Source organism: Desmodus rotundus, chromosome 13 (assembly GCF_022682495.2).
Source record: "Desmodus rotundus isolate HL8 chromosome 13, HLdesRot8A.1, whole genome shotgun sequence".
Classification (NCBI taxonomy): Eukaryota; Metazoa; Chordata; class Mammalia; order Chiroptera; family Phyllostomidae; genus Desmodus; species Desmodus rotundus.
The window spans coordinates 69,220,055-69,230,622 of NC_071399.1; the positions used below are offsets into that span (position 1 = coordinate 69,220,055).

Consider the following 10,568-nt stretch of genomic DNA (forward strand, 5'->3'; position numbering starts at 1 on the left):
GGGTATGGGCCTGGTTCCTGGTGGGGAGCGCACGAGGGGCAGCCATACATTGTTACTCTCCCTCCCTTGCCCTCTCTCTAAAGATAAATAATAAATACATAAAATCTTAAAATAATAAATAATAGTTGTCATGATCATTTTGTGCTCTAGCTAAAAACCCAACATGAAAGAATAAATAAAAACCCGCAGGTGGGCTCCTCTACCCTATCTCCAAATAACCCAACACGAACAAAAGTAACCTAACAAGAAAAACAATAATTAAATGAAAATTTATATATTTCTGGCTGTGTGTACATGCTTCTGAGTTAGGCACATTCCACCATGAATAAACATTAATCCATTAAGCTGCCTTATGTATTGATTATTACTTGTACTATGTCAAATCCAAAGACGTGGTAAAATTTTGCAATGCTTGCAGAAGGGTGTATCCGTTTCTCCCGACTGCAATGGGATCAAATGTAAGCAGACAAAGCTGACATGGATCCATGTTTAAAGTCCTCTGGTAAATATGCCTTTAAAATCAATGCGTAAGAAAAGTCATCCCTTATGTAACACCTTTCAGCTGACGGCACCTTACAGACGTTTTGCTCAGTATATCTTAAGTCAGTCTTCCACAAGACAACTCAAAGCATAGCAAAGTGTCAGGCGAGTTCCTAACCACTAACAATATTCCATGTGTGAGGGCCAGTTTGCTAGGGGCTGCTGAGAGTGTAGTTGGGATCGCTTAGGAGGAAAGGGATAATGAAAGCTCCTGAAAAGATGAATTTTTTTCTCCTTATAGGTTTCCTCAAGAATCTTCTTTTTTTACTCTGCTTCTAACCTCAGATTATGGAGATTGGGACTTTCGCAGTTCATAAGTAACATTTGTTTCACAGAAATAGAAAACAGATTTTTGTTGTTATTCAAGTTTCCTCATAGAGGGGAGGTATCACTACTGTGATGACTCTTGGGAAGCGATGATAATTCAAATGCCCATGTTCATCAGAGTCTGCATAGGAAGAAATACAGATATTATGTATATATAAAATATACTTGTATTATATATATCATATATATATATCTGTTATATATTTATTTTATATATAACAAATTATATATATTCATATATAGGAATAAATACAAATATATATATAAATATTTGTTTTATATATTTTTATATATTTGTTATGTCTGTTTATTTTATATATAACAAATTTGCATATATATTTGTTATATACATAATATGTAACATATTTGCATTTCTATAGTATTTCTTCAAGCAGAGCTCATTTCCAATTAAGGATTGTATGGAGAAATACCCATAAAATTCTGAGGGCCTCATATTATAAGAATGTCAACCAGCCATGTGAATTTTTTCCCTGTGCACCTTTAAGGTTTTGTTACTCTTGTTGAAACCAAAATGTGTATGACATACAGTGGTATATTTTGTTGTTGTTCATCTTTCTTAGTGTTCTTGAGCTGATTTGATTTGTGAGAATTCCCTGTCATTAATTTTGGCAGATACTTTACTATAATATTTCAAATAGTTCTGTCTCGTTCTTTCTCTCTTGTCCTTCTGGGATCTTTCTTAAACTTGACCGATTCTTTCTTAAGCTAGGTCAAGCCAGCTATAGTCATTGAGGGTCTCCTTTACCTCATACTGTGGTTTCCCTCTTTCACATTTGTTAGGGTTATTCTTATAGTTTTTCATCTCTCTGCTTAAATTATTCATCTGATCTTTCATGCTGCCCATCTTTTCTATTTGAGCCTTTAATATATTAATCAAAGTCACTTAAAATTCAGTTAGTTTTCAAGTCTGTTTTATACATAAGTTGCTGTGCTGAGTACTTTTTTCTTAGAAGTGGGTTTTCTTGCTTTCTTTATTTCATTTTTTATTTTAAAGCTGGACATCTTGTCTAGGAAAGAGGAGACTAAGTGAAATAGATTTTATGTTTAAAAGGGGCACATCATTACTCCATCAGATCTTATAGTGTGAACTTTGGAGTTCATCTTGCAAACAATGTGTCTGGGGCCCTGGCCACGCAGCTCGATTGGCCGGAGCGTCAGTCCGACACACCAAGGTTGTGGGCTCTGTCTCTGGTCAGGGCACACCAGGAAGCAACCAATGCATGAATAAATAAGTAATAATCCGCTGCTTATAACCCAAGCTAGATTTTCTCATTTGAACAATGAAATACTATGGGATAAGTTAACAAAAACCCTATTAATTTAGATTTATTTTCACATCTAGGGAGCTAACATCCCGCCTCTCTTGTGAGTTACCTCACATGCCAAAATGTTATACAGCTTTCTCTCCTCTACCCCTTCAGCTGTTCTCTCAGAGCCTCGTTGTTTTGACAATTGAAAAAAAAAAGAGCAGTATCTGGGATTCCAGCCAAAGCAACCAGAGAAAGGGCAGAAGCTTGGTCCTGTGCCCACCAGGAACTGCTGGATGAGACGAGCTTCATTTTGCTTGTGACGATGGCCCATGCTCAAATCCTGGATGTAGCTGCTTTAAAATACATGTAACATATCGAATCGTTTTGTTGTATGGCTGTGGACAAATTATTTAATTATTCACTGCATATGAAAATGAAATGTAAATGTATAGGCAAAAAAAAGGGAGCCTACTTAACTTGTAACAGATGAACAGCAATAATTTTACATGCAGAAAAATTAAACTTGCATATAAACATAAAAAATATACTATAATAAAAGCATTAGATCCAGCCATATTGTTTGCTTTATGAATCTTTCTCATGTTAGAAATGAAATTTTTTGTTTCATTGGAAGCAACCCATTTCTTACGACTTTTACAAGGGAAGTACTTTACACTTCTTTAGATTATCAATTTTTTAAGTATTATGTCCTATTGAAGTAGCAGTTTAAGAGTATCTAGTTTGCATTTTCTGGACTTTGATAGCAGCTCTTTCCTTTCTTAGGAATATACTTTTTAAATAGTTTATTAATTTTGCTTGTGAGTAGTTTAATATATCTACTTTGATGACCTGGAGAAAGGAGACTTATGATTTTTCAGGAGTGATAAGGTACAGTCATCTCCTTACAGAGCTTTAAGAGGAGAAGGGAAGGTTAAGGTTAGTTAGACTTTTGTCACAGACTTGGAAGTTCTACAGTATCGTGGGAGGGACAAAGGTTAGGCAGGGCCTTAGCACTCTGTCACAGCCGATGTTCATTGATCTGGAACATTTGACAGCAGAAATTTAACAATCAAATGTTGTTCTTCCCAGGATTATATTGTCGCCTTTCCTGGTGACTATAAATTACTATGATAACTATACTACTATATCCATTTATTTATATGAGTATCTGTATATTTATATAACTATATTCATTTCATTATATGAGTACAAGATATATGAGACAAAGGTAATACTGATTCTTTTAATGGGAGTTAGTTATCTATTTTGCTTGATGCAAGTGATAAAATCTTGTTTTAGAATAATTTGGACTATTCTAGGCATATTAATAACTTAATGGATGATGTTATCAATAACACCACTAGCATTGTTTTAAACAAGATAAATTTACTTCGTGAAATATTAACTGAATAGTTACAAGAACCTCTGCAAGACAGAACTGCAGATTTAAAGGGCATTTAGGTAAATCTGCATATGAGAAGTTCACAATTAGCATAGAGGCTGATAATGAAAGTAAATAATTGAGCGGTACAAAGGAGGCACTTAAAATTATTTGTTTAATTCGGGTATGCATTTTATGATAAAATAGATAGAACATGCTTCAGGGTTTAAGAGTTGAGATTCAACCATTTTTATGGAGAAGAAGTAACTGAGAAGAACTATGAAGAATTAAGCCAATGGTGATAGTCTAAACAAGGATGTGGATAGTAGGAGTACAAAGTAAAGTGGAATGAATTGGCAAGAGAAGTGATTAGGCGTGAAGTGACCCAGCAGGCGGGGAACCAGGGCTACAGCAGACACTTTCATGTGGATGATGAATCCTCCAAAAATACAAGGGACAAGGTGAAGGCTAAAATCTTGAAAACAGAGACTGTTTGTCATTCAAAGCTTTATTATTAGTATCTGGCCCTGTGCCTAACACACATTAATTCAAAATCTTGAGAAGGACAGATGGAAGGAAGGAAGGAAAGAAGGAAGGAAGGAAGAAAGGAAGGAAGGAAGGAAGGAAGGAAGGAAGGAAGGAAGGAAGGAAGGCAGGCTACAAATTCCTTGTGATGTTAGAGGTTGTTTTGTCATGAAAGATCTTTAAAACAGAGACTGTTAGGAGAGAAGAAGCAGAACAAATTTTAAGATTGTGGAGAGTGTGGGTGGCATGGAAAACACTAATGTTTCCTCTTGGCAGAAATATGTGAAAAGAATGACAGAATGACCTGCATCAGAGAATCTAAAAAGAGACACGCATTAAAGTAATTAAGGTTCAGTTACTGAACTGAAGGGAAAAAATGTACAATGAAGAAGTTCTAACATTGTCTCTTTTCCAGTTGAGCATTTATTCAACAAAACTATTAGCTATAACTCTCATAGCTTGGCAGTTTGGTTTGAATCCATACTCAACAAATTGTTAGGTCAGTCTTATTTCTGACTGGTCAAACAAATATATAAGCCTCACAATATACTGATTGATCCTAAACTGACATTACTGGCTCACCTGAAAATTTACCTTTTTGGAACACGACATATGGAAGGTCCCATATAAGTTAGGTTGATGATTTAAATCCTTCAACTATGTGCCTGTGAATTCTTTCCCAAATCCCAGGATGACTTTATTATCAATTCACAGGTGCTACCCCATTTGTTATAAGAACAGTATTTATAAGGTAAAGAAAATGCTTTGACACGCGTGCACCAGGAGATTTAACACTTATGTGAATGATGCTAAGGAACTGTCATGCAGAGTGCCATTTACCCTGGAGCGATGCTTATTAATCACAAATATAACCTAATCTGTTTTAGGTGTAAAAGGTCATGTGGTCTTTTTATTTCACATTCTTATTAAGCCTACATAAGCACAGAAGCAGAATCATTATAAACTCAAATGTGAACTTTAAATAGGACTTTAACCTCAGGGATTGGCATGTCAGAATGTATTTAGAGCCATTGAGAGAATCAGGAGTGAGATACAGTTTCTGTAAGCAACAGCATTGCTTTTCCAAATCTCGCATCTTCCCATGTACGGTAAAGAAAATACAAAGGTGGGAATATTCAGATTACTGGTATAGGGGGTTTTATTTGAATATGTTGTTTAATTAAATGCAAATAGAAAAATCCTATGGTGCAAAATATGAATATTTAATGAGCCACTTTTATAGGAGAATTATTTGACAGGATGCATTTCAACAGCAGCGGACAAAGGAGCTTAGGTTGCAAAAACGATTCTAACCAGAAATGGACAGAGTCTCTGTCCTTGGAAAATACTGTTCTATTAGCACTATGAATTTATACAAATGAGAAGATGTTTATGTTCATATTTTCTTTAGTGCTCTTTTTCTGCTATGTATGAACATCAATATATATTTATATTCAATTATTTCTCCACATATAATATCAGTATTTATTTTGGATTAGTTGATATGATAGGAGTTTTATTCATATTATTGAAAAACACACACCCTTACATATAAATTCCAAATTTGTAGCTTGATTTTTTTGGAAGCACAAGTTGATTATTTTTTAAAATCCATGTTTATTTTTATACAGGGGAGTTGAATTTTCATTCTCCCTCCTATGTTTTTCCATAAAATAAAGAGTAAAATGTCATTTTAAAATTATTTTTATTCTATCATTCTGCTTCTGATATTATTAAAAACATAAAATTGGTCTACTTTTAGTTCTAGTAAATATAAGGTTTAACCTGAAATATTCTACATACATTGGCCTATTAAGAAAATTTTAAAATAACCCAGAAATTATTGTCTTAAGAAAAAGGAAAATATAGCCCAGGAGTCTTAATTGAAAGTTAAAAGATAAAAGTTTTAATATTCACTCGTGCTTTGACTGAAGAAGGGTGACTGACATGAAATGACCTATATTTGATGTTACTTTTCATTCTGGTGAATTGAGAACATATTATAGAATTAATTACTAGTTTAACTTGCTTACTTCGTTTACTCTGATCAATAATGTTGGATTCTATTTTTTATAATTTTGTTAAATGTAAAAGAAATGTAATTGCATAGTTTTTCTCATTTCATCAATTGGGGGGAGAACAAGAATCAAAAGAATTTATCCAAAAGAGGAGCTACATACAGCTGCAACTGGTAAAAAGTTAGACTTTGATTCAGAAGACAGAGAGAGAGAGAGAGAGAGAGAGAGAGAGAGGAGCCATTTAAGTATTTTAAGCAGGAAAGTGACAGGAGTCACAATGTAAGAGGATTACTCGGGCCATTATGTAGAAAACAGAAAACAGAAGCCCAAGCAAGGGAGGTGGTAAGGAATGCAGTCAGAGGCTCTTGCAAGATAGCGATGATGGTGGTTTGGACCAAGGTGTTAACAGTGTGGGCAGGGAGAGCAGGAGGAGTCTATGTGTGTTCCAAAGACGCAGCCATAGGGTTTGCTGATGAGTTTGGAGTCTGCGAAAAAGAGAGAAGGTAAACAAAGCCAGTGCGAATTAATGTGATGAAGAAACTCAGTCAGTACAACTATGTGTTTCGTGCGCTAGATTAACAAGGAGTAGCCTCCACTTGCCAGTATGAAAAAAAGACAATTTCTACACATAAAGAAACATAAATAAAGTTTAAAGGGATGAGTAATAAGCAAAATTATTTAAGCCAAAAATATCTGAACATGAGAAATTATTAATGCAGTAATTACCTGTAGTTCTTATACATCGAAAGGCTATCAGCTGGTCCAGTATATGTGTGAAAGCTAAGAAGGCCATTCATGTGGAGAGTAATATAACATCTAACAATGAGGTTAGGTTCACTGTAAAGTGGAAACACAGTTATAGTATCAACAGTATAAATTTCGTGTTTCAAAATGTACTGATGACTTTGTGTGTGTCACCATACACTGTGACCCCATGATTCAGATCTTTCTAATTTGGCTTTTTCCGAGATTCCAAATGAAAGAAGCCCATTAGCCACAAATTTAACTACTATGGCTCCACAGGGTCAAAAAATATTACAGTGACAAAAAAAATGGGTTTGAAACTTCCAGGCTTCAGATAACATGTATATGAGTTACGTTCCAATAAGAACTATCTCTCATTTAGATTTTGTTTTTGTTGTTGTTGTCTGTTTCTTTTACTTTGATTTTATCAGTGACCTTACTAATGTAATTATGCACAGAAACTAGCCCAGAATGGATAGACTAAACAAATGAGTTTTATTTTTACAGTAAAACTTAATTATTTCATTAGATTATTTGTATAGGTAGAAATGGAGAAAGACAGAATTAGAAATTATTGAGTAACCAGTTTGTAACACTTTTTAATATGTGATGTTTTAATTCGTACAGTAACCCTGTGTCTGTGTTTCATGATGTCTCCATATTAAGATGAGAAAATAATACATGTAGTTCAGAGACATTTAAGTAACTTGCTTTTAGTTTTCTCTGATAATTAATGGTAGAATCAATAGGTAAAGCCAGTTTAGATCCACTGTGAAGCCTCTTTTCAGTAATCTCAGCTAATTAAACAAATTAATGTTCTAGCCATGAAAGTATTCTGCCAATATAGATAACCTGAAAAAATGTTACTGTGATATTGTTCTTCATTGACTTACCATTTTCAGAAAGAGCAGGTAATAAAAATATCAGTAATTACTGAATACTTATATTCTCTTATTTTGCTCCTTATCCTCTGTTTATGCAGCTTGAAAAATTAATTTATCCATACCTATTTTCTCATATTCTTGATGATGTGTCAAGTTGAATGATTTCACCAAGCCGTTGATAACATTATGTGCCACCTTGCACTTGGGAACGTGCTATTGTCTACAATTTAATTACTGAGTTATCACACATTTTCCATGCATATGTTTATAAATTGAATCTATTGTCAATCATTTATTTTTTCTTCTGTGGAGAAAACATCTATTTCTACCATATGCTGCTGAAATAATTTTTCTTCTCTGTTGGCTTTAGAATTACAAGAAGTTGTCTTCATTGTTTGTCATTGTTTCCAAACACATTTAAAAACATTTTTATTTGTCATTTGCATAAGACATCAGAAATGCCTTATTGGTTCAACAGCTCTCATTTTAGGAAACAATAATTTTACATGATGAGGGAAGCCAAAGTTAACTTTAGCTTAGTTTCCTTGTTCCTGAATGATTTTTATTCATGGCTTTATTAAAGGCTTATATAACATTCAATTTAAACCACATGCAATCCAGCAGAGGCTGCTGTCTCTCTGTCATCCGAGACCCACCCTCCCTACCCCAGGCCTGTCCCTGCTGCTGCAATGCCAAGATGTCGCTATCTAACAAACCAGCTGTGGTCAAGCTGAGTGCAAAAAGGAAGAGGGTTGTTGTGAGAGTGGAATTCCATGTTCCTATAAAAAATAACCAGGTAATAGAACTAGAGGATCAAGGCTCCATCCTAAGCATCAAATTCTGCTTGGACAAGGGAGCCAAGTCAATTCTTCTTGTGAGACACCTGGGCAGGCCTGATAGGGTCCCCATACCTGACTAGTACTCTGTGGAGTCAATTGCTGCCAAACTCAAATCTCTGCTGGGCAAGGAATTTTTTTTTCATTGAAGAGCTCTGTGGTCCTTGAAGTGGAGAAAGCTTGTGCTGATCCAGCCACTGGGCCTGTCATCCTGCTGGAGAACCTTCTCTTTCCTGTGGAGGAAGAAGGGAAAAGAAAAGATGCTTCTGGGAACAAGGTGGAAGCCCAGCCAGCTAAAATAGAAGCTTTCTGAGCCTCTTTTTCCAAGCTAGGGGACATCTATGTCCATGATGGTTTGGGCACTGCTCACCGGGCCCACAGTTCCAGGGTGAAGGCAGCCTGCCACAGAAAACTAGAGATGTTTTGATGAAGGAGCAGAACTATGGCCTTGGAGAGCCAAGAGCAAACCTCCCTGGCTATCCTGGGTGGAGCTAAAGGTACAGACTAGATCCAGCTGACCACTAATATGCTGGACAAAGTCACTGAGATCATTATTGATGGTGGGATGGTGTTTATCTTCCTCAAGTGCTCAACCACATGGAGAATGGCACTTCTGTGTTTGTTGAAAAGGGAGCCAAGGTCCTCACACACCTGATATCCAAAGCTGAGAAGAATGGGGTGAAGATTACCTGGCTTGTTGACTCTGTCATTGATGACAAGTTTGATAAGAATGTCAAGACTGGCCAAGCCACTGTGGCCTCCGGCACACCTGCTGGCGAGATGGGCTTAGTCTGTGGTCCTGAGAGCAGCAATAAGTACGCTGAGGCTGTTGCTAGGGCCAAACAGGTTGTGTGGACTGGTCCTGTGGATGCATTTGAATGGGAAGCTTTTGCCCAAAGGGACCAAAGCCCTCATGGATGAGGTGATGAAAGCCACTTTCGGAGCCTGCACCCCTGTCATCGGTGGTGGAGACGCTGCTACTTGCTGTGCCAAAGAGAACAGGGAGAATCAGGTTAGTCATGTGAGCCCTGGGTTGGTGCTCTGGGTGTTCAAGTCCTTCCTGAGGCAGATCCTCTCAGCAATGTTTACTGCTTTCTTGCCTTTTGATTCCTGTGCGCATCTCCTAAGTCAACCTGGTGTTTTCCACATCTCCACGTTGTATTAGCTAAAATCTTCCCCTGTGTCAAGATCCACCTAGTGACCAAGAGATGCAGCCCCGGGAATCCTTAAACAGTCAGGCAGCATCTCAGCTCATCTTCACAGCACCCTGGATTTGCCCACATTCTTCACACTCTCGTTTGAATTTCTTAGTGACTAAACCACTGCACACTCTAATATGTATATAGTTTGTCTGTTGAAAGGAAGTGAGCTGTTAGGTTAGTTCTCTTTTTGGAGGAGCTTATTCTGATGAGCTTTGTTATTATTTCACTACTCCCCATGGAAACAACATAAAATTCCAATTGTAGGGAGGGAGGGAATACAGTTGGTGGTCTATTCAATAAATTATAAAACTATCCATTGAGACTGGGAAAAATAAACCACATTCAATCCACTGTGACAACTTCTAGTCAAATTTTCTAAAAGCATATATACCTTTTATCAGAAAGAGCTTTCACTCTGTATTGTAATAGTTGTGGGATGTTCGGTTTTTATTCTAACCAAAACACCTCACTTTTTAGCAATCTGACTCTAGGAGGTAAAAACTAAAGTAGAATTTTTGTCAACCTGAATTTGGGAGCATAAATCAGAGAGTTTAACGTTTCTCATCAGTAAATAACTAGCTAATGATATCATGCATTGTTTTGGGTGACAGCACTGCAAAGGACTGTTCTCCCTTTCTCTTTTCGTCCCCTTCTTAATACACAGGAGACCATTTAGCTTCTAAGGCTTGATATAAGACTAATGAAGATGCTGAGTCATTTAATTTCTAGTTTTCCAGATAGTACATGATGTCATCTAATATTATCTATTAAATTCTCTACTCCAGTCAGGTTTTCTCAAGTTAGTCACTTAATACAATTGTATTTGACTTGAAACTGTGT

General features: G+C 36.3%; 1 pseudogene; it reads left to right on the forward strand.

The window, feature by feature from the left end:
- Positions 1-8,387: 8,387 nt before the first annotated feature.
- Positions 8,388-9,691, forward strand: LOC112310338 (phosphoglycerate kinase 1-like; annotated as a pseudogene).
- Positions 9,692-10,568: the final 877 nt, after the last annotated feature.